The sequence below is a fragment of the Nerophis lumbriciformis genome, linkage group LG11 (assembly GCF_033978685.3).
Source record: "Nerophis lumbriciformis linkage group LG11, RoL_Nlum_v2.1, whole genome shotgun sequence".
In the NCBI taxonomy this organism is placed as follows: Eukaryota; Metazoa; Chordata; class Actinopteri; order Syngnathiformes; family Syngnathidae; genus Nerophis; species Nerophis lumbriciformis.
In genome coordinates this window covers 26354860-26377883 of record NC_084558.2, presented here as the reverse complement: position 1 = coordinate 26377883, position 23024 = coordinate 26354860, and the positions used below count along the sequence as shown (strand labels likewise).

The 23024-nt window shown below is 39.6% G+C and overlaps 1 protein-coding gene and 1 long non-coding RNA gene across 7 annotated transcripts in view; one reads left to right on the top strand and one right to left on the bottom strand.

Annotated features, from left to right (window-relative positions):
• The window catches only part of csmd3b (CUB and Sushi multiple domains 3b), an 877422-nt gene that overhangs the window by 204577 nt on the left and 649821 nt on the right, over positions 1 to 23024 (top strand). The gene's annotated exons all lie outside the window — the stretch shown is intronic.
• Positions 1 to 23024, bottom strand: part of LOC140679145 (uncharacterized) — a 45125-nt gene that overhangs the window by 21199 nt on the left and 902 nt on the right. The gene's annotated exons all lie outside the window — the stretch shown is intronic.

Below are 23024 nucleotides of genomic sequence, written 5' to 3'. Positions count from 1 at the left end.
TGTAGGGGGGGTGTATGGTGTGTGTTCATTAAATATGTATTCTGATATATGTTATTCACAGAAAATGAGCCAAAGAGTCTCAGTTTGAAAAATTAATTAATTGTATAATTCTTCTTTTAATAATAATCGAAAATGGGTCCCACAGACCCGAACACCACACAAGGGTTAAAACGTATGAAACAGTTTTCAAACTCATCCCGTCTCAGCTCGTCTTGCTGCATTAAGCAAGTCAACCGAGGACATCTTGAACACTCCCTGTGAGTTCCTCTCTAAAGAGTTGGGACAATCGTTCTTTTCAAGCCTTCATGCAGCGTTTGAACAATAAAAATCCACTGCATCGATTGTTGTCTCGTTAGATGTAACACACGCCACGGCGGCTGATGCAACAGCGTCCCATGGCGAGAGGACTGCTTTCCAGCAAACACCAGGAGGACTCCTTCTCCTCTCTTGATGACCTAAATCTCTTTGCCTCAGCCTCTTAGAAGCACGCCGCACACGCGATTAATCCTGTTAAATCAACGGGACCTCGGCGCGAACCCCGTCAACCGGTCTCCTGACTCGTGTTGACAATGCGACTCCAGACCTATTTCCTCAGGTGGTGACTCACACTCTGTCCTTTTGTTTACCAAGCCAGAGATGATCATCTAAAATACTTATTATTATTTAAAATGCATTCTTGGTGTTTTTTTTGTCAAAGTTGAACGCTACCCTGCCGGTGAACTTGGTGGGTTTGTGGGATGCAGCGCTTGTATTCGTATCTCTTGGGTCGGCCTGCTGGCATCTGTGTGAAGCTTTTGGGTGGAGCTGTTCCACTTATGGATTCTCTTCCCTCCTCGCCACATTAGACCTTAGATGCGTCAAGTTTTGGGTTCTTGAGTTTTGATGTTGAATGCTAATCAAAACAATGTTGTGCCATGTTTTTCTTGTGATCATACTGTAATTACTGCAATCAACGCCGCACAGAGTCTCCTATAGTTGCCGGGTACTTGATCTCCAAAAACAAATAATGGCTTGGGCCTCTAATTAGGGCTGTGTAGAAATCATTGGCAGTAACAGCTGTGTTGTAGACAACGTCCTGCTGTAGTTTTTCTCTACTAGATGCAGTAGCTGCATTTGAGGCATCATAAGCAGCCTTGTTTCTGCTCAGCTGTTGGTGTGAAAGTAATGTGTGTTATACTGTCTGTACAACTCATCAGCACTACTAATGCTGATTAAGCAGTTTCCTCCTTTTTGCCATTACAACATTGGTTCAGATGAAAGGAAATTAGTTTATTTCGGTCATATAATCAACCATTGTGTGTGATTAATTTAACAGCACTAATTATATATATTAACAATCATACACATACACACACAAAAAGAAAAAGAATGACCGAAAAAGGAATAGGCTGAAGCCAAGGCTAATATTTGCCTATCCTATACATTCACTGAACATTAGATTGCCTGGAACATCAACGTTCTAAAAAATCAATGGGATGAAAGTAATCATTGCTATATATTATAATTTCCCATTATTTCACCTTTCAAGGCTTTCTTAAACCTTAACAAATAACTACATGTCTTCAACTCATCACTGAGCTTGTTCCACCATTTAACTCCTAAAACTGAAATACATTTGGATTTTATATTCGTTCTTACTTTACATATTTCAAAAATAAATATCCCCGTAAATTATAGTTTTCTCCTCTTAATTTAAATAACCTAAGAATACAAGCTGGAAGGCTGTTGTTCTTTACTCGAAACATAATTTCCATTGTTTTTAAAAACACAATATCTGAACATTTTAACACATTAGAACTTATGGATAATGGATTGGTATGTTCATAGTAGCACACTTTGTGTATTATTCTAATTACCCTTTTTTGAAGTTTAACTATTGGGTCTATTATTGCTTTATAAACATTTCCCCAAACTTCAACACAATATGTTAGATATGGAAAAATAAAAGAATAATATAACATATGTAGACATTTCTTATTCAGCATGTGTCTTACTTTATAAAGAATAGCAATGGATTTGGATATTTTTCCCTTTATATATTCAATCTGCGGTTTCCAACATAATTTATGATCAATTATTATTCCCAAGAAATTAGTTTCATATACTCTATCAATTTCCACTTGATTTAATTTTAATTTTGCTTCACAATTTGTCCTTGCACCACTAAACACCATAAATGTAGTTTTCTTATCATTAAATAACTTATAAGAGGTTAAACTATTTTTTTAGCTGAAACAACTCAACCTCTATTATCCTCAACACTTCCTTCAAGTCTTCTCCTGAACAATATACATTTGTATCATCTGCAAACATAATACATTTCAAATTATTAGATACTGAACAAATATCTTTGAAATAAAGTATAAATAACTTAGGTCCCAATACCGAGCCTTGTGGAACCCCACAAATTACTCTTCTTGGCTGTGATTTAGTCTTATTAATTTCCACATATTGAGATCTATTACTTAAAACCACTGTTGTGAAACACCCCTTATGCCATAGTTTTCCAGTTTTTGCAAACGTAAGGAATGATTGATTATGTCAAAAGCTTTACATAAGTCAATAAATACACCAACGGTGTGTTGCTTTTGTTCTATTGCTATGGCTTTGTTTTCTACGAAGTCCATCACTGCTAGGGATCTAGACCCATTACTCCTGAACCCATACTGATGGTCATTCAGTAGCTCGTGTTTGTCAATGAAGTTATCAAGTCTATTTACAAATAATTTCTCAATATTTTTTGCAAATTGAGGTAGTAGAGACACAGGTCTATAATGGTCAGATGATGCGATGTTGTTTATTACACTTGTCCATTCTTGACCATATGATCATGGAGAACCATGTATGTGTTCCTTTCTACTTTATCATGCACACCAAATCAATATGAAAGTTTAAAAAATTGTTATATATTATATAACTTGTTTAGTTTTATTTAAATGTATCCTGTGTGAAAGAAATACATCAATACAAAAGAGTATTGCATTAGAGAAGTACAGTACAGGGACCTCTAAACAACTTTTCCCATAAGAAATAATGCAAATCCAATTAACCGGCTCAAAATGTTAACACAAAATGCTTTTCATAGAGAATAATTATTGTAACTCCCTCCAAACAGCACAGACACAATGGCTTTCTTGAACTGATTTATTTGAAGGCTTCCTTTCCCTTCAAATTCACCGTGAAAACTGAGATAAAATAAAGCACGTTACAAACGTAAAAATAACAACATGCACAGCATGTGGATCAAACATTTTACGGAAGTAAATACAAACAGAAATGACAAACAAATACCTCGTTGGCCTGCATGCTTCTTTTAGGAGGAAATTGTGATCTTCAGGCTCTTATAGCCCAAACGCTTAGAGTCTTTGTGACACTTTTTAGTCTTTGTGACAGTCAGTCTCTCTCTTTCTACCTTCACATTGCATCAAAAACGTTTACTCATACCCGGAAGTAGCTTCCTTACATCAGACGACAGACCAAACGAGACACTTCAAAATAAAAGTATGCCCACAAACTTAACAAAAAGGCATGAAATTACATTTTTAACCATAGTAACTTAAATATAGCCTTCTTATGAACTTTTATGCTTAGATTTGAATTCCCTTTTATGAACTTAACTTATTATTCTGTTTTTAGAGAAATAAAACAAATTATAATAATTATTAGTAGCAACAGTTACAATTAGAGATGTCCGATCATATCGGCCTGCCGATATTATCAGCCGATAAATGCGGTAAAATGTAATATCGGAAATTATCTGTATCGTTTTTTTATTATCGGTATCTTTTTTTTTTCTTTTTTTTTAAAATTAAGTCAACATAAAAAACACAAGATACACTTACAATTAGTGCACCAACCCAAAAAACATTCCTCCCCCATTTACACTCATTCACACTCATTCACACAAAAGGGTTGTTTCTTTATGTTATTAATATTCTGGTTCCTACATTATATATCAATATATATCAATACAGTCTGCAAGGGATACAGTCCGTAAGCACACATGATTGTGCATGCTGCTGGTCCACTAATAGTACTAACCATTAACAGTTAATTTTACTAATTTTCATTAATTACTAGTTTCTATGTAACTGTTTTTATATTGTTTTACTTTCTTTTTTATTCAAGAAAATGTTTTTAATTTATTTATCTTATTTTATGAATTTTTTTTAAAGTACCTTATATTCACCATACCTGGTTGTCCAAATTAGGCATTATAATGTGTTAATTCCACGACTGTATATATCGGTTGATATCAGTATCGGTTGATATCGGTATCGGTATTTAAAGAGTTGGACAATATCGGAATATCGGATATCGGCAAAAAGCCATTATCGGACATCCCTAGTTACAATTATAATTTAATAGTGTTTCTCAACTTTTTTGTATCAAATACCAGCACACGCAACTTTCTTTGGCCCCATTGTAGATCATTTATGCAGTTGTAGAGTCAGAATCACCAATACAGGCTATATTAAGGTCCTTAAGCGGGATTTTATTTTGTTTTACACTTTTTTAAATTTTTGCGTAGTGATTTTTATACTTTTTTAACCAAACTTGAATTAGTACTAAAACGAATCCATGGGAAATTCATGGTTAAATTATTTTCTTTTGTGCAAAATAGCTTTTAACATTACTAAAACAGGAATTTAGAAACCTTCCTGACTCAACTCTGACCTCAAACCCAGTGCCCACCTTTTAAGACAACACTAACGCTGTGCCAGTGGGAGTACGTTCGGAAATTCACCAAGATATTCTTATCAGTGACCGAGCAGGAAGGGGCAAGGAAAATGTTTGTGGTAAAAGTGTGACGATCTGTCACTTCATTTCTGTTTGTTTCCTTGTTTTTGTATTAACTTCCTACCAGTGCTCTTATTTTGGTTTCCACTTCCTGCTTGTTCCGCTGAGCACTGTGTTGTTCACTCACCTGCTGTTGATTGGCACCTGGTCCACACCTGCGGCCAATCAGCATATGTCTATTTATGCTTCACTCGAGCACTCCTCAGTGCTCGGAGATCATGTGAGGAACTCGCATGGCTGCAGTTTTTGAGACCCCAAGATGCAGGAACCAGCAGACAATGAGAAGGTAGGATGATTTGTATTATAATCAACAGAAATAAAGCAGTCTTGCACATAAACGTTCCACAACATAAAGTGATCTTCGAGCACTGAGGAGTGCTCGTAGGTGTGGACCAGGTGCCAATCAACAGCAGGTGAGTGAACGAACACAGTACTCAAGGGAACAAGCAGGAAGTGGAAACCAAAATAAGAGCACTGATAGGAAGTAAATACAAAAACAAGGAAACAAACAGAAATGAAGTGACAGATCGTCACAAAAAGATCATATGAAGCACCCTGTCATTTATTGAAATTTGACATGCGCCTCTTCACGCAAAACGGTGGCCCTACACACAGTGTGTAATCTGCATATAAGAAGGGGCGGCTCTGCACCAATGCAGGGGATGCTTTGTTTCTGCACTCAATTCTGCAGAATGTTCGTGGGGAAACAGACTAGTTGTTGGCTAATGTTTGGCTGAGAAGATGTACAAAAACATATAAAGCTGTATATTATATGTGACATTCAATGTTCACCTTTACTTACCAAAACCTGACTAATATACCATTTTTTTGGCAGATATTCTTTACCCCCTTTGAAAGCATAGCGAGCGAGTGTGTCATCAATATTTGAGCGGGTCCAAACACAATCTAACACAGAGCGTTACACACCAGGCTTGTGTGTTGTTGTCTGATTGGATTCGATCTGCTGGATGTGTTGACAGTGTCTGCTTTTGCTCCGTGTCCACACAGGCACCGGACGGGCGAGTACTGTACTGCTCGGTCAATAATGTATGTTTTGAGCAAAAAGATCAGGTGAAAGGGTCGCAAAATGGTGGAATAAATAAAACCAAGCAAACCCTTCATTCAGTCATAATTTAGCAGTTTTCTGAAAATATTTCCTCAATAAGTTTACTAATCACTAAAACAGGCTTTTCAGTTATTTACTAGCAAAGCATTATGTTATCTGCAACTCTGCCTTTAAATCATGCCTTTGTTTGTTGATTTTTCAGCCATGTTTGCACATGTGGTATGATAACAATGTGCTATTGAGGTAAAACGAAAAAAAAAAAATATTTTGAAGCCTTTTTTTGGTCAGCTGCTCCCCGATCGATGTGAGACGACAAGGGCTGGGACTCTCTTGGTTGCGAGCTGGAGCCGCTGAGGGCTTCCATTGTCTGTTGGGTCAGGGGATGAACGACAAGGTTTCGGGGTTAAAGAGAAGATTGTTGCTGAGGCAGAAAGTTCAGGAGGTTGTTGCACTTGCCTGTCTTCAACTTGCTTTAAGCTGAACAAATAGTGTAGCTGCAATTTAGACTGCATCTGTGAAACATTCACAGTTGTTGTTAAATGTGGGCTTAAAGGGGATCTGCATTTATTTTGGAATGTTGCCTATCATTCACAATCCCTATGTAAGACGAGAACACATGTTTTTCTTTTTTTGTTCATTCTAAATAGTTAATAAACCTTAGCAAAAGTCAGCTAACAATGGAGTCGACAATGGAGCTCCTCTATTCCGCCCACAAAGCCCTCTAAATCTAAAAACCACCAACAATACTCCATTTGCATCTTGCGACCTGAATATTAACCAAGTATTAGCGATATTGTTATTGCTACAGTATTAACACATTGAGCTGGTGAGCTGCTGCATCGCCTCTGAGTTGGTGAAAGTTAAGTCTAGATTAAAAACCATGCGTCTCACCTGGATAGTAGAGGGTCGTGACCACAAACCATCCATCCATCCATTTTCTACCGCTTATTCCCTTTGGGGTCGCGGGGGGCGCTGGAGCCTATCTCAGCTACAATCGGGCGGAAGGCGGTGTACACCCTGGACAAGTCGCTCCCTCATCGCAGGGCCAACACAGATAGACAGACAACATTCACACTCACATCCACACACTAGGGCCAATTTAGTGTTGCCAATCAACTTATCCCCAGGTGCATGTCTTTAAATGGTGGGAGGAAGCCGGAGTACCCGGAGGGAACCCACGCAGTCACGGGAAGGACATGCAAACTCCACACAGAAAGATCCCGAGCCCGGGATTGAACCCAAGACTACTCAGGACCTTCGTATTGTGAGGCAGATGCACTAACCCCTCTACCACCGTGAAGCCCCAAAACCAAAAGACCACAAACCGAGAAGTTATAAATGGAAAATGGGTTATACTTGTATAGCGCTTTTCTACCTTCAAGGTACTCAAAGCGCTTTGACACTGTTTCCAAATTCACCCATTCACACACACATTCACACACTGATGGCGGGAGCTGCCAGGCAAGGCCCTAACCACGACCCATCAGGAGCAAGGGTGAAGTGTCTTGCTCAAGGACACAACAGACGTGACTAGGTTGGTAGAAGGTGGGGATCGAACCATGAACCCTCAGGTTGCTGGCACGGCCACTCTCCCAACCCCTAGTTGGTCAACTTAGACCCGGAGATTGCGAGAAAGAAACGAAAACACGCTCGTTTGCAGCTCCTTTGTTTTTTTTGTTGTGTTAGGATTATAAATAATTCTTAATCTAAACGGGAAGATATAAACATCCCATCAATCGGGATCCCAGTAAAAGCAGATTGTGTACAGTAAGTGATTGTTTTATTATGTTCATAGTTTGTATTTCTTGTGTAGAACTTAGCAATACTGCTACATGATGCTTAGTGTATCACTAGAGCTTAATCCGTTGAGCACACAGCTTCTAAAACTTGTACCTCATCCTCCGTATATTCAAGCTCAAAAATATAAGGTTTTGGATCATTATTTGTCCCAAAGTAACTGTTGTCGGCTCTCATGAAGTCTTCTGTGAGTAATAGGTTTGTTGTTGTTAAAAGGTAAAGCGAACCTTGTGATGCGTCTGTGAAATTAATACACTACCATATGCTAAAAAATAGCAAAATCATTAAATATTACATGTTACTACATTACATATATACTTAAAGCATGTATGTTACATGTTGATTGAGGTTTTTGGATTTCTTTTGAGCACTTAATAGCTGTAATAGAGAGAATCCCAGTACTCCATTTTTAGCTGACTTGAGCTAACGTTTATTTACGAATTAGAAACACGTGTCCTTGTCCTACGTAAGGATTGCGAATTAGACAAAATTCCCCAAATAATGCTTTTCCCCTTTAAAGAAGGTGATTTGTTGTGTATGTATTGTGTAATGTGCTGAAACTCATTAGTAAACAAGCCTAAAATCACTAATGTGTCTATTTTGGGGGATTCTTACTTGTAGGCATCATTTGGTACAGAATTATGAAAGATGGTTGTCAGCATTGGAGAGCCCTTTCGTAATGCCAGTGAGTTGATCGTAAACAACTGCACATACAGTGTAACACAGGTGAGCGTCATACCAACAGTTGAGTATGAACATTTTAAAGCGCATACGAGAAGAGACAAGAGGCTTTATTTGTTTATTTGAACCTAAAAAGTACAACAATATTTGTTGACTGTCAACCCGTCCAAGAAACCAAAATACAATATAACAAGGGGTAGACAGGGCAGGAGGCTATATGGGTTACCACATGGGAGGCGCCCAGTAAAATATGGGAACTAGAAAAACAAGATAAGGGAGGAGGGAGAAAAACCTCAGCAAACATGGCGGGAGGGTTGGAGGGGAGGATGTAACAGCCAAAAAGTGGCACAGTTTCGTGGGCTAGCGTTCCGCACTTGGTGGGTGAAATGGCAAAGGTGTGGGATGGGGGCAATGCGTGCGTGTTTGTGTAGTGTGCGGGGATGCATTTGTGTCCATAAGCACGGGACACCACTTAGTCTGTCTTCGCGATCTTGGGGCCTCATTACGCAGAGGTCATCGCAATAACAAAACAGGTTGCTATGGAGACTTCCGTGATCCAATCCTAAACCAATCAACAATAAAGGTGTCTTCGGTGTAAGGGGGGAGGAATTTCAGGGCGGCTCAGCGCAGCGGTCTCCTGGAGGAGTTTCCAACAGCGGTCTTGTCAAAGGCCAGTCAAGGGGTGCCGGGGAGTGGGGGTGAAATCCAGATTAAGATGTTTGGTTTAGGGTGAAAGATACATTCCAATATTTGTCCACTCTATTTGTCCATTCCTGGTCCTCAAATGTATCTTAATTTTGCCTTGCAGAGCACAAAGTTTCTCCGAGATATTATCCAGTTTGGATTTAGTTCAGAAATAGTCTGAGTGTTTACAGCCCCGCCAATCCCATCATTCATTATGGGCAGCTTCTGGGTGACTTGAACGGCTGCTCTCATTTTCCTAATTTGTCGATACACCAGGGAAACGCTCAATCTAATCAGCAGATGACCTGTTATTATAGTTCCGAATAGGTGGATAGTTATGATGTCCTCAACGGAAGGAAGTGCCATGCACACAACCCTCCACTCGCCCTAAGCGTCCGTATGTATCCAGCAGCAAATCCTCCTTCAAGGCAGACCTGTTTCACCAAATCCGAGATTCTCGTCAAGAAAAACGTGTCAATTGCATTGAGAGGCCAGTTGATCAATGAAGGTATGGTGATGCAGAGGTAGATAAAGCATTTCATGATGCTTCTGATGCAGCTACCGTCTTGTGAAGTTATTTAAAAAGGGCTGTCAAACAATTACAATATTCAATCGCAATTAATCGCATTGTTCATAGTTAACTCAAAATTAATCGAGATTAATCACACAATATAATTATCTGAACCCTAGACAGATCATTTTTAAGTTTTTAATACCATGAATAAACAATTAATTTGTTTTTAATTCCCACCTTTGGAAGAACTTCGAACAATTTACGAGGAAGGCGCTGGACATAGAGTCCGAGTGGACCATGTTCCGTGCTTCTATTGTTGAGGCAGCCGATCGGAGCTGTGACCGCAAGGTGGTCGGTGCCTGCCATGGCGGTAATCCCAGAACTCGCTGGTGGACACCAGCGGTAAGGGATGCCATCAAGCTGAAGAAGGAGTCTTATTGGGTCCTTTTGGCTCATGGGACCCTGGAGGCAGCGGACAGGTACCGACAGGCCAAGCGGTGTGCAGCTTTGGCAGTTGCAAAGGCAAAAACTCGGACATGGGTGGAGTTCGGAGACGCAACGTACAACGACTTCCGGAAGGCTTCGAAGTGATTCTGGACCACCATCTGCCGCCTTAGAAGGGGGAAGCAGTGCACTGTCAACACCATGTATAGGGCGATGGTGTGCTGCTGACGTTGACTGGGATGTTGTCGATCGGAGGAAGGAATACTTTGAAGACCTCCTCAATCCCACATACACATCTTCTATTGAGGAAGCAGTGCCTAAGGACTCTCTGTTGGGCTCTCCTAATTCTGTGGCTGAGGTTGCCAAGGTAGTTAAGAAGCTCTTCGGTGGCAGGCTCCTGTGGGTAGATGAGATCCGCCCGGAATATCCTGTGGAGAGTGCTCAGAGAGTATGAGGTATCGGACTGACTGATTGTGGCGCTACGCTAGCTTAATGATCAGTGTCAGAGCTTGGGCCGCATTGCCGGCAGTAAGTCGGACCCGTTTCCAGTGTGGGTCGGACTCCATAATTGCTGCCATTTGTCACAGATTCTGTTTACAACGTTTATGGACAGAATTTCTAGGCGCTGTCAGGGCTTTGAGGGGATCCGGTTTGGTGGCTGCAGGTCTATGCTTTTTGCGGATGATGTGGTCCTGCTGGCTTCATCTGGCCAGGATCTTCAGCTCTCACTGGATCAGTTTGCAGCTGAGTGTTAAGCGACTGGGATAAAAACCAGCACTTCCAAGTCCTAGTCCATGGTTCATCAATCAATCAAAGTATATGTATATAGCCCTTAATCACAAGTGTCTCAAAGGGCTGCAAAAGCCACTACGACATCCTCGGCTCAGATCCCACACCAGGGCAAAAAAAACCTCAACCCAATGGGATACAATTAGGAAACCTTGGAGGTGACCGCAGGTGTAGGGACCCCTGCCCTGGCCGACCGGTGCAATGGATGTCGAGTGGATCTTGTTAATAGTGTGAGAGTCCAGTCCATAGTGGGGCCAGCAGGGGATCATCTTGAATGGAGACAAGTCAGCAGCGCAGAGACGTCCCCAATTAATGCACAGATGAGTGGTCCACCCCGTGTCCTGACTTTGAACAGCTAGCGCATCATCTTTTGTCACCTGATAACCTCTCTATGCAGGAAAGAGGGGGGGCGAGCAGAAAGGAGACAGCAGATAAACTAGTCTAAAAGGGGGGTTTATTTAAAAGCTAGAGTTTACAAGTTCTCGCCCAGAAAAGGGTGGGGTGCCATCTCCGGGTGGGGGAGGAGATCCATCCCCAAGTGGAGGAGTTCAAGTACCTCGGGGTCTTGTTCACAAGTGAGGGAAGAGTGGATTGTGAGATCAACAGGTGGATCGGTGCAGCTTGTCGTGGTGAAGAAAGAGCTGAGCCGGAAAGCAAAGCTCTTAATTTACCGGTGGGTATATACGTCCCTATGGACTGGAATGATAAGATCACGGGGAAAAGCGGCCGGAATTTGTTTCCTCTGTCAGGTGGCGGGTCTTTCCCTTGGAGACAGGGTGAGAAGCTCTGTCATTTGGGAGAAACTCAAAGTAAAGCTGCTGCTCCTCCACATTCAGAGGAGCCAGATGAGGTGGTTCGGGCGTTTGGTCAGAATACCCCCCAACGCCTCCCTGTGGACTTGTTTAGGGCACGTACAACCAGTAGGAGACCACAGGGAAGACCCAGGACACTGCGGAGAGACTATGTCTCCCATGCAGCTGGCATGAGAACGCCTGGGGATCCCCTGGGCAGAGCTGGACGAAGTAGCTGGGGATAGGGAAGTCTGGGCTTCTCTGCTGAGGCTGCTGCCCCTATAACAGGACTTCCGATAAGCGGAAGAAGATGGATGAAATATCTTTAAACTTTCAGCTTTTTGAAAGAGCTCAACACAAATTAGATATAAACACTTTTATAGAGAATAAAAATAATACCTGCCGTGCTTTGTTTGTATTTTGTAGGAATACATAATTCCAACATTCTCCAAAGACATGCACCTGGGGACAGGTTGATTGGCAACACTAAATGGTCCCCAGTGTGTGAATGTGAGTGTGAATGTTGTCTGTCTATCTGTGTTGGCCCTGTGATGAGGTGGCGACTTGTCCAGGGTATACCCCGCCTTCCGCCCGAATGCACCTGAGATAGGCTCCAGCGACCCCAAAAAGAGACAAGCGGTAGAAAATTGATGGATGGAATACATAATTTGTATTGCTGCTTTAGGAGCACTTGCATGTAGAGGAGAGGAGCTACACTTCCATGTTTAGATAGCAGGTTCACACATTAATAACACAAAATGTGGATTGTTACAATCATACTTTGATTGTCAAAGATGTTAGGTGATATTTTTCTACCTGAATAAATGTTTCTGATATTCTCTACGGTACATGTCATACAAGTTAATGATGTTCATTTATCTCCTTGACAATGCTTTAAAATTCTCTACTTATTTTTTTAATGAAATGTAATATTCAGCCTGTTAAATATTCTGCAATTTCGGACTATCAATCAAAACTGGTTAGAAAATAATATAACATAGCAATGGAAATATTGTGTCTTGAACTGTAATTATCCGATGTGGGCTGCAAAGGGCAGGCTCTATGGGTGGCTGGGGCCGTACTTTGGTTCCCTCACACACTGGGAGACAAATAAATTGTACATACAAATTCATATACATACTCACATACACACAATTGTTCATAAATATATAGACACATACATATATTCATTCATTAATACATACATACGCGCACACATAGGTACTTAGCCACATACAGTATATAGGTACTCTCCCACATACATACACAAATACAGTACATGCAAACACTCACACAGTACATACATCCACACACACATTCACTGTACAAACATACATATACACATACTGTACATATAGCACATATGCATAGATACACTCATGCACATAATCACGTTTCATCAAACGTTGTTCCCCTAAGGGAAACTGGGTAACACACGGCACACTGACAAAGCTTACCCTTAACAATCTACAAGGTTAATACAATTCGCTTCTTGTGCTTCCCCTCCATTTATCTGCTTTCTTTTGTAATTTAAGTTATCATTACATATATGCATTGTTGCATTTGAAACAATTGTATTGTTGATAATAGAGGTAATTATTGGTATTATTCATGATCAATAGTGCTATTTCTATTGGTATTTTTATCGCTCCATTTGTAGTGTAATAATGTTCAATGTCATTTCTGTGTTATTAATATTTACTTCACTAACTGCCTCTTTGCTATCACTTTTGGTATCATATTTGTACATATCGTATTTGCTGATGCTGTTCTGTTGTTGTTGTTGTCTCTCTGTCTTATCCCCCTCTTCCGCTCGCAATTTCCCCCTCTGTCTTCCTTTTTTTCTCTTTACATTCCGTCCTGCTCCGGTCCGGCTGTGCCAAACATGAATTAAAATCAATGTAATAAAGTCAAATACAAATAAGGCAACAAGAGAAGTATCCCACATTTCTCTTTTGTAAAGTCGATCTGTACAGCCAATATGGGCATCAACATCAACAATATGACTTGCATGAGTAGCTGGACAGGACAACAAATAAATAAAATAAAATAAATAAATACAATTATCTACCTACTTATTAACAAAATGTAATATTCAGCCTGTTAAACATTCTGCAATTTCGGACTATCGATCAGAACAGGTTCTAAAAGATTATACTGTGACGTGTGTGATTGGTATGAGAAAATAACTTTACATATTTTGACGAAAATTGACTTTAGACTTCCTCTCTAAGGTCTTTATTTCTGCTGAGCTTTTATTCCGTCTTACTAAAGCAGTTTGAGTAACGATCTACAATCTATAATCCAAACATGAACGTGAAGCTCCTCTCTATAATCGGCAGCGTTCGCACCAATTATCATTGGTGCGAACGCTGCCGATTATATATATAACAATATATAACAAGTCGTTCTCTTGTCCGGAGAATGACTTGCCATCGTTTTGGATCTGAGATTTCCATATGGTTCCCCTTTCTCTGTGCAGTTCTGCTACTTATTTTAGAGCTTTAGATTCAACAGTAACTGAACACTATTACACATGTCCCAAAGCTACGGATCGGGCCGAGGGTCAAAAACGTTTATCGCGCGTAAAAAACATTATCCCTGTTAAAGGATCTTAGAGTGAACACCTTATCGCATTAACTTTGATGGCCCTATCAAAAATCTAACTAACAGCTACGCAGCTTCGTGTTTTTCACTCGTTGCCAGTTAGAGACCCACACAATTATTTGGTTTTGTAGACCTCACACATTAGAGACTCTGAGGTTAATTGAATAGAGGCGTTAATTGGAGCATTTGTGGTAGTTGAACCCTTCTTTTTAAATAGCCACTACACAGCACGACACATCAGAAGGCAGTTTGTGTTACCATACAAGCAAGTTCACCTCCCTGCCTCGCTGTTTGTGTTGCGGTCCTGACCCAGTTTGTTATGTGTAATCCTCTACAGCGCCCCCTTTACACCTAGATAAGTAACTCTCTCATCCCTTCACACGGGCGGACATGCTAAGGTCATGCTCTCTCAAGCGATGTTGGAAGGAAACACGTGTTCAAAGGAAGGCACACAAGTACACACACAGGGGAAAGACACAACTGAATGCAGGCGCACTGGCAACACAAATATCATGAAAACATTGTGTGCAAACCAGCAAATGCATGTTTGATGTTGGTACAACACATTTTGGGTAAACATTTTGCAGGGAGAATGCATGATTTACATGTAAATGTGTGTGTGTTTCTGTACAACATATTCGTGCGCTTGTGCGAGTTCTAACAGAGGTATGTTTATCCCTGAGGTCTTAGTATCTCATCTCATCCCGAATCAGTTCTGCCCTGCAGGTGAGTAAGAGGTGTGTGTTCGGGTGTTACTCTTTTGTGTCAATGTGTGTGCGTGTGTGTTTTGGTGTGTGCTCTGCGATCCACATAGCTTTGCTTATAAGTTAAAAAGATGGAAGATGGAAGGAAGGGGATCATTTCTAATTATTATTATTTGCTTGTATGACCAGGACTCAAGGCAGACAGAAGCTACCTCATTCTTTGTGGAGAAACACGACAAATAAAGTGTAGTTGTTTGAAAAGCAAAAAAAGCATATTTGGTAACGATTAAGACAGTAGCAGATTGTCATGTATCTCAGCCAATCAGTGTAGAAAATTAGTAATATAAAGAAGTACAATAAATAAATAACTAAAAAATGTAATCCCTGTTAAATTAAATGGAATTTATGTTTAACTAAAATAATATACAATTAATTACAAAATTATAATACATTTAAATTAATTTGATTTGAAAAAAATAATATATATACTATGTGTATATACATGTATATACTGTGTGTCTGTATACAATCTATCTATCTATCTATCCATCCATTTTCTACCGCTTGTCCCTTTTGGGGTCGCGGGGGGTGCTGGAGCCTATCTCAGCTGCATCCGGGTGAAAGGCGGGGTACACCCATATATGTATATATATATATATATATATATATATATATATATATACACACACACACAGTCGGTCAAAAGTTGACATACACTTGTGAAGGACGTAATGTCATGGCTGTCTTGAGTTCCCAATAATTTCTACAACTCTAATTTGTTTGTGATAGAGTGATTGGAAAACATACTTGTTTGTCACAAAAAACATTCATGCAGTTTGGTTCCTTTATGAATTTATTATGGGTCTACTGAAAATGTGACCAAATCTGCTGGGTCAAAAGTATACATACAGCAACATACATTATCAATTTTGGTGATGTAGAAAAGTTACAATCAAATCAAATTAGCTTCATGGCATGGCCTCTTAACTTCATGTGAGTGATTATCATTGACCAAACATGTTGACTTCTCTGAGCCCATTTAAATAGGGCTCATGTGATGCAGTCATTAGACGCGACAATTGGAAAAGTCAAAGGAACTCAGCACAGATCTGAAAAAATTAATCATTGACTTGAACAAGTCAGGAAAGTCACTTGGAGCCATTTCAAAGCAGCTTAAGGTCCCAAGAGCAACTGTGCAGACAATTGTTCGTAAGTATAAAGTGCATGGCACAGTTTTGTCACTGCCACGATCGGGAAGAAAGCGCAAGCTATCTGCTGCTGAGAGAAAATTGGTCAGGGAGATCAAGAGTCAACCAAGAACCACCATAAAGCAGGTCTGCAATGAATTGGAAGCTGTGGGAACACAGGTGTCAGTGTCCACAGTCAAGCGTGTTTTGCATCGCCATGGACTGAGAAGCTACCATGCAAGAAGGAAGCCCTTGCTCCAGAAGCGACACCTTAAGGCTCGTCTATAGTTTGCTGCTGATCACATGGACAAAGATAAAACCTTCTGGAGAAAAGTTCTGTGGTCAGATGAAACATAAATTGAGCTCTTTGGCCACAATACCCAGCAATATGTTTGGAGAAGAAAAGTTGAGGCCTTCAATCCCAGGAACACCAGGCCTACTGTCAAGCATGGTGGTGGTAGTATTATGCTCTGGGCCTGTTTTGCTGCCAATGGAACTGGTGCTTTACAGAGAGTAAATGGGACAATGAAAAAGGAGGATTACCTCCAGATTCTTCAGAACAACCTAAAATCATCAGCCCGGAGGTTGGGTCTTGGGCGCAGTTGGGTGTTCCAACAGGACAATGACCCCAAACACACGTCAAAAGTGGTAAAGGAATAGCTAAATCAGGCTAGAATTAAGGATTTAGAATGTCCTTCCCAAAGTCATGACTTAAACCTTATTGAGAACATGTAACAATGCTGAAGAAACAAGTCCACGTCAGAAAACCAACACATTTAGCTGAACTGCACCAATTTTGTCAAGAGGAGTGGTCAAATATTCAACCACAAACTTGCCAGAAGCTTGTGGATGGCTACCAAAAGCTTCTTATTGCAGTGAAACTTGCCAAGGGACATGTAACCAAATATTAACATTGCTGTATGTATACTTTTGACCCAGCAGATTTGGTCACGTTTTCAGTAGACTCATAATAAATTCATAAAAGAACCAAACATCATGAATGTTTTTTGTGACTAACAAGTATGGGCTCCAATCACTCTATCACAAAATAATAAGAGTTGTAGAAATTATTGGAAACTCAACACAGCCATGACATTGTTCTTTACAACTGTATGTAAACTTTGGACCACGACTGTATGTATAAGTGTGTGTGTGTGTGTGTGTGTGTGTGTTGGGGGTGGCGTGGCTCGGGTGTTGGAGCGGCTGTGCCAGCAACTTGAGGTTTCCTGGTTCCATCCCCAGGTTTCGCCATCCTGTGGTTAGGGCCTTGCATGGCAGCTACCGCCATCAGTGTGTGAATGCGTGTGTGAATGTGAAAATAGTGTCAAAGTGCTATGCAAGTATAGTCCATTTACCATATATATATATATATCAGGGCTGTCAAGTGATTATTTTTTTAATCAAATGAATCACACTCTAAACCTGTAATTATTCATGATTAATCGCACATTTGAATGGGCATCCATAAATACAATTTGCTGAAGACAGTACCCCAATATTTGGGTACAAATGCAATTCGGTCTTCAGAATGTCACACAGGAATGTTTTTAAATGTTTTACTGAAATGCAAGTCATTGATTTGCTTAAAACTTGGTGAAAATGAATATAGTAAAAATTAAGTGCATATTTTGAAAGTCTTTGCGGTTTGCAATAATCTTGCAAACAAGGTACAGTAACTAATCAATAAAATAGTAAACACTCATGAACGACTTAACATAGTGCATCATTTACTCTTCTTTAGTTCAAACAGTTGTTTAAACAAACAAGCTGTTGTGATTAGCTATACACGTGTTACGTTCCCAGATGGCTCAGCGTCTAGGGACTATAGGGGAACGCAACATAAAAGTGTATAAACCAAATGAGTTGTAAAAAAGACACCGAAGCAAAGAATTGAAAACAAAAACTAGTGTTATTGAAAAGTAACCAATGGGGGGGGTTACAACAAGACACAACACTAGCCTAGCTTGGGAATACAGGTGCTGTCAAAGAAATGAACAAAACATACCAAAATACACCTCTAGAAAAGAAAAGGTAAGCTGACTAACTGAAGCTATTTAATTAGCACAAACCAAAAACCTACCTATCTACTCTAGCCAAAGAGGGGGTCCAAACATACAAGGGTGACAGCCACCACTAAGCCTGGTGTCTCTATACACAAACAAATCCTACGTGTGTAGTGTATAGAGGCCTCTGTCTTACCTTTCCCAAGACTAGGCTACAGATACTTACAAAAGTTCAAAGGTCAAGAAAAATGAAGACAAAAAAAAACAACAGGTGGCACAAGTGTAGCAAAAAGCTTAACAAAAATGATTACCAAACAAGATAGCGCCAAAGACAAAGTAGTGTCTCTCAAAGTTCCACACCACATGTCAGAAAAAGAATCCCCCCTTGATCCAGTGGTGAGCAGGTGATTTTAAACAGGCTGGGAGGATGAATGGTGGTCCGGGATTGGCTGGCTGATTAACAGGTGAAACGAGGAGCAGCTGGGAACAGGAACCGGTTGATTGGCAGCAGAGGCAGTGAATGAGTGTGACCTGTACAAATAAATAGAAGAAGAAACACAAAACAAACAAACCACCACTACGTGGAACGTAACAACACGAGAAATATTGTAGACTAATAACTGGACGTAGAAAACTATTATTTCTCAGTTTAGCCCGGCGAGCTCTTTAATTATTTTACCTCTTGGTCGAACAACGGCATTTCCCCCACTTCCGGTTAGTGAAGTGCAATACATCCTATTACAGCAGTAAAGAACAGACTTTCACAATAAAGGTTTCAGCCGTAAACATTACATCTCCCTTCAACAAAATAAGATGTGTATATGGAGATAATCAATGGCATGCAGAAAAACTGAGGCATTTAAACACAATTCTGAGCCACAATATTTGAGTCAAAGTATACTGTAAATCTTTAGCAGTGCAAATAACATCGGTACACCATATAGCATCAGCATACTCAAAAGTGCTTCAGTATTTAAGTGTGTTACTTCTGGAACAAAATTAACAGCAGTGAACATTTGCTTTCGGTAGATCGACGGGTCCTGAGATACACCTGTGAATGTTAAAATAACTCGACAAAGGAATCACTCTGCTGGTGAACATCTCACAATGTAACCTATTAATACAGTGCAATGTTACAAATCAGGTTATTTTCTTCTTGTCTTTCCAATCTTTTCTTTTTTTCTTCTTTTTTTTTCTTTTTAGTTTTAGGTCAGCGATCCGCCTACACCCTTTACAATCAATTATAAATCGAGGACTTGCCTCGGCCTTATGACACATCCATCCCACTTCTGATACCATGTTGTGATTAGCTATACACGAGAAGTATTATAGACTAATCTGGATAATAACTGGACGTAGAAAACTATTATTTCTCAGTTTAGCCCGGGAGCTCTTTAATTATTTTACCTCTTGGTCGAACACCGGCATTTCCCCCACTTCCGGTTAGTGAAGTGCAATACATCCTGTTACAGCAGTAAGGAACAGACTTTCACAATAAAGGTTTCAGCCGTAAACATTACACAAGCGTGTTTACCTTTTTCACATGACAATACTGAACTTTTTTGGTTCAATACGACCCCATACTCGTGATTATTTACAGATGTCCAACACTCTCCAGGAAGCAAAATAAATTCACATTCAGTCAGTATATATATACTGTATATATATATATATACTGTATACATATAGCACCCCCCCACAACCCCGTAAGAGACAAGCGGTAGAAAATGGATGGATGGTTTTATTTATATATATATATATATATATATATATATATATATATATATATATATACATCAGTGACGTGCGGTGAGGTTCATGACTGGTGAGGCACTGACTTCATCACTGTCAGATTTACAAACATATGAACCCTAAAGAGTATCTTATTCACCATTTGATTGGCAGCAGTTAACAGGTTATGTTTAAAAGCTCATACCAGCATTCTTCCCTGCTTGGCACTCAGCATCAAGGGTTGGAATTGGGGGTTAAATCACCAACAATTATTCCGGGCGCGGCGCCGCTGTTGCCCACTGCTCCCCTCACATCCCAGGGGGTGAGCTAGGGGATGGGTCAAATGCAGAGGACAAATTTCACCACACCTAGTGTGTGTGTGACAATCATTGGTACTTTAACTTAACTTTAACTTTACACATACAAACTGTAGCACACAAAAAAACACATTTAGTTATAAAAACCTTTACTTATAAGTGCGGGAACAGTGGTGTTTGTGTTGGAGGAGTTGTGAATGAATGACATATGAAATCCGTGCTGCCGTCTGCAGGTGTACCTAATGTTGTGTCCCTGCAGTCGTTCACGGCTCCTCTGGCGCGAGCAATGTTGTTTTTGCACTTTTTGGCTTCTTGTTAAGTGACTTTTTTTTTGGGTGGATTCGGTCTTGCACGTGGAGGGTTTGGGTGTGGGCTTTGGTTGGTGTGGCGCTCCCGTCGGGGGGTGCAGTCCGCGGCGGAGGTGCAATAACCGGCACCAGGAGGCGGGATTACGCGAGCCTCACACAGTGCGTCTTCGCAGCAGTTTTATGATTGCTCAGCACAAGAAATACGTTACACACATACAGTTGTTGACAAAATACACTGTACATTATATACCTCAGCTAACTAAACTATGGAAATGTATAATATAATTCATATAGCAATACGGTCTCACTGCACAGCAGGCCAGCAGTTAGCCGAGTCCGCAATCCATGGTGAGGCACAATTGAGTGACGTGCCTCAACTGGCTGCTGGTCACCGCACCGTCTCTTCTCAGTATTTGAACGGCAAATGTGAAAATTCAGCGATTTTGAATAAAAATAATATAAAACTGGTGAAGTTAAACAGAAAATAACTTTATAGTATAATCACTGGATACATATAACAATTTAATTAATTTTTTTTCTTTTTACATTTTTTTTCTTTCCATGATGGCAGGTGAGGCCCCGCCTCACCTGCCTCCAGTGACCGCACGTCACTGATATATGTATGTATGTATGTATGTGTGTGTGTGTGTGTGTGTGTGTGTGTGTGTGTGTGTGTGTGTGTGTGTGTGTGTGTGTGTGTGTATATATATATATATATATATATATATATATATATATATATATATATATATATATATATGTATATACACGTGTGTGTGTATCTATATTTTTCAATTAATATTTTGTAATATAATGCAATAGTAATAAATATTATACAAGTGAAAAAGAATAGAATTATTATCAGTGGTCCTGTGAATTTATGAAATGTAAATTAATTTAACTAATTGAACTTTTGCAGTTTTATATTTATAATATGAAGGCAAAATTCAAATGAAATGCTGCGTGAAAAGTCCATCGTCTAAAATTAAATGTACAGTTAGATTATTTTTTCTTAAACTTAGTAATTAAAGACATCCGTCAAAAAGACTGTTGTGTCAGAGTATAGTAGTTTACTTCATGTTGACGCTACTACCACAATAATAAACATATTGTTAAAACATTTGATGCATTCATGTGTACCTAATGTGGTGGTCAGTGTCGTATTAACTAACCATAATGTTTCACGTTAAAGTGAGGACGTTTCTGCTGTAGAGCATCTCAGATCAAACATTTCACTCTCTGTGTGTGTTTGGCAAGCAGGAAGATGCTGGTGAGTTTATTTGAGGTAGAGGAAGAAAAAAAACAAACATGTTATGCAAAGTTGCAAGGCTGCTAACAGCCATTTAGGAAATTGCTCGCGTTTTTATTTGACACGCGCATTTTTATTTGAGTGTTGTAAAATCTGTGTGCAGCAGCGTACTGTCAGTTTCTATATGTCTTACAGAGGGTAGAGACTTTTATGTAAAATAACATCTTTAGGTAGCTACTCAGCACACTTTGTGTTTTCAAACATTTCAAGCATTCTTAGCATATTATCACTGTACTGCAAACACCTATTATCTCCTAATTGCATATTATTTCTCCTTGTCGGATTGTTTTTCATATAGGAAAGGGATAAGCGGTAGAAAATGGATGAATGTATCCGATTCTTTCATCTGTGTCTGTCTCCTCTCTCAATATTAATTCAACACCGAGTGACCCCGTCTGTTCCTCTGCCGACTCTTTTATGAACGCCATTTATTCAGCGCTGATAAGCGGCTCCCTTTCCATTTCCAGCAGCAGATTACAATTGTAATCTGCTACAATAATGCCAAGGTGCACGGCTTTGCGGTCAATTCCCGACGCTTTTGAGTCTTTGTCGTCTTTTCGACATGATGTATTGGGTTTATTAATAATTCATTCAATTTTCCGTCTTCTTCTGAACACTTTCGTTTTGTCAGGTTTAAGCTGAACGGTGCATTATATTTCTCATTTCTTTTTAATACTTCTATTATTTTTGTGCTTTTTTTTTCTAAATTAATCTCTATTTCTAAATCTTTTTTTAATATTCATTTGAACATCCTTTGTAACTTTCAGTAATCATGTAATTTCATACAGAGAAACACAATTAAGTGCACGACTTGGCTTCAACCAGCAGAGGCGTTCTTGGTTTAAGTTGTGTGTTGTGCTTGTACAAAACTAAATCATTGGATTTGCCACCACTTTTACTACCATCACATTTTAATAGTGAATATGTAGCTTCGCCACACTGGTAAATGGCTTTAATTTTAGTGTATTTTCATTAACTTAATTCATTTTTATTGGAATAAAATATTGAACGTTGCTGAGTACCATTAGATAAGCTGTGTCAAACTCTTTTCCGTTGTGGGCTACATTGCAAATATGGCATGTGACATATATATATATATATATATATATATATATATATATATATATATATATATATATATATATATATATATATATATATATATATGTCTTAATAAGATTATCCAAAAAATAGTGCTCGATACCATGGTAGAGCGCAATATATGTATGTGTGGGAAAAAATCACAAGACTACTTCATCTCTACAGGCCTGTTTCGTGAGGGGTTCCCTCAA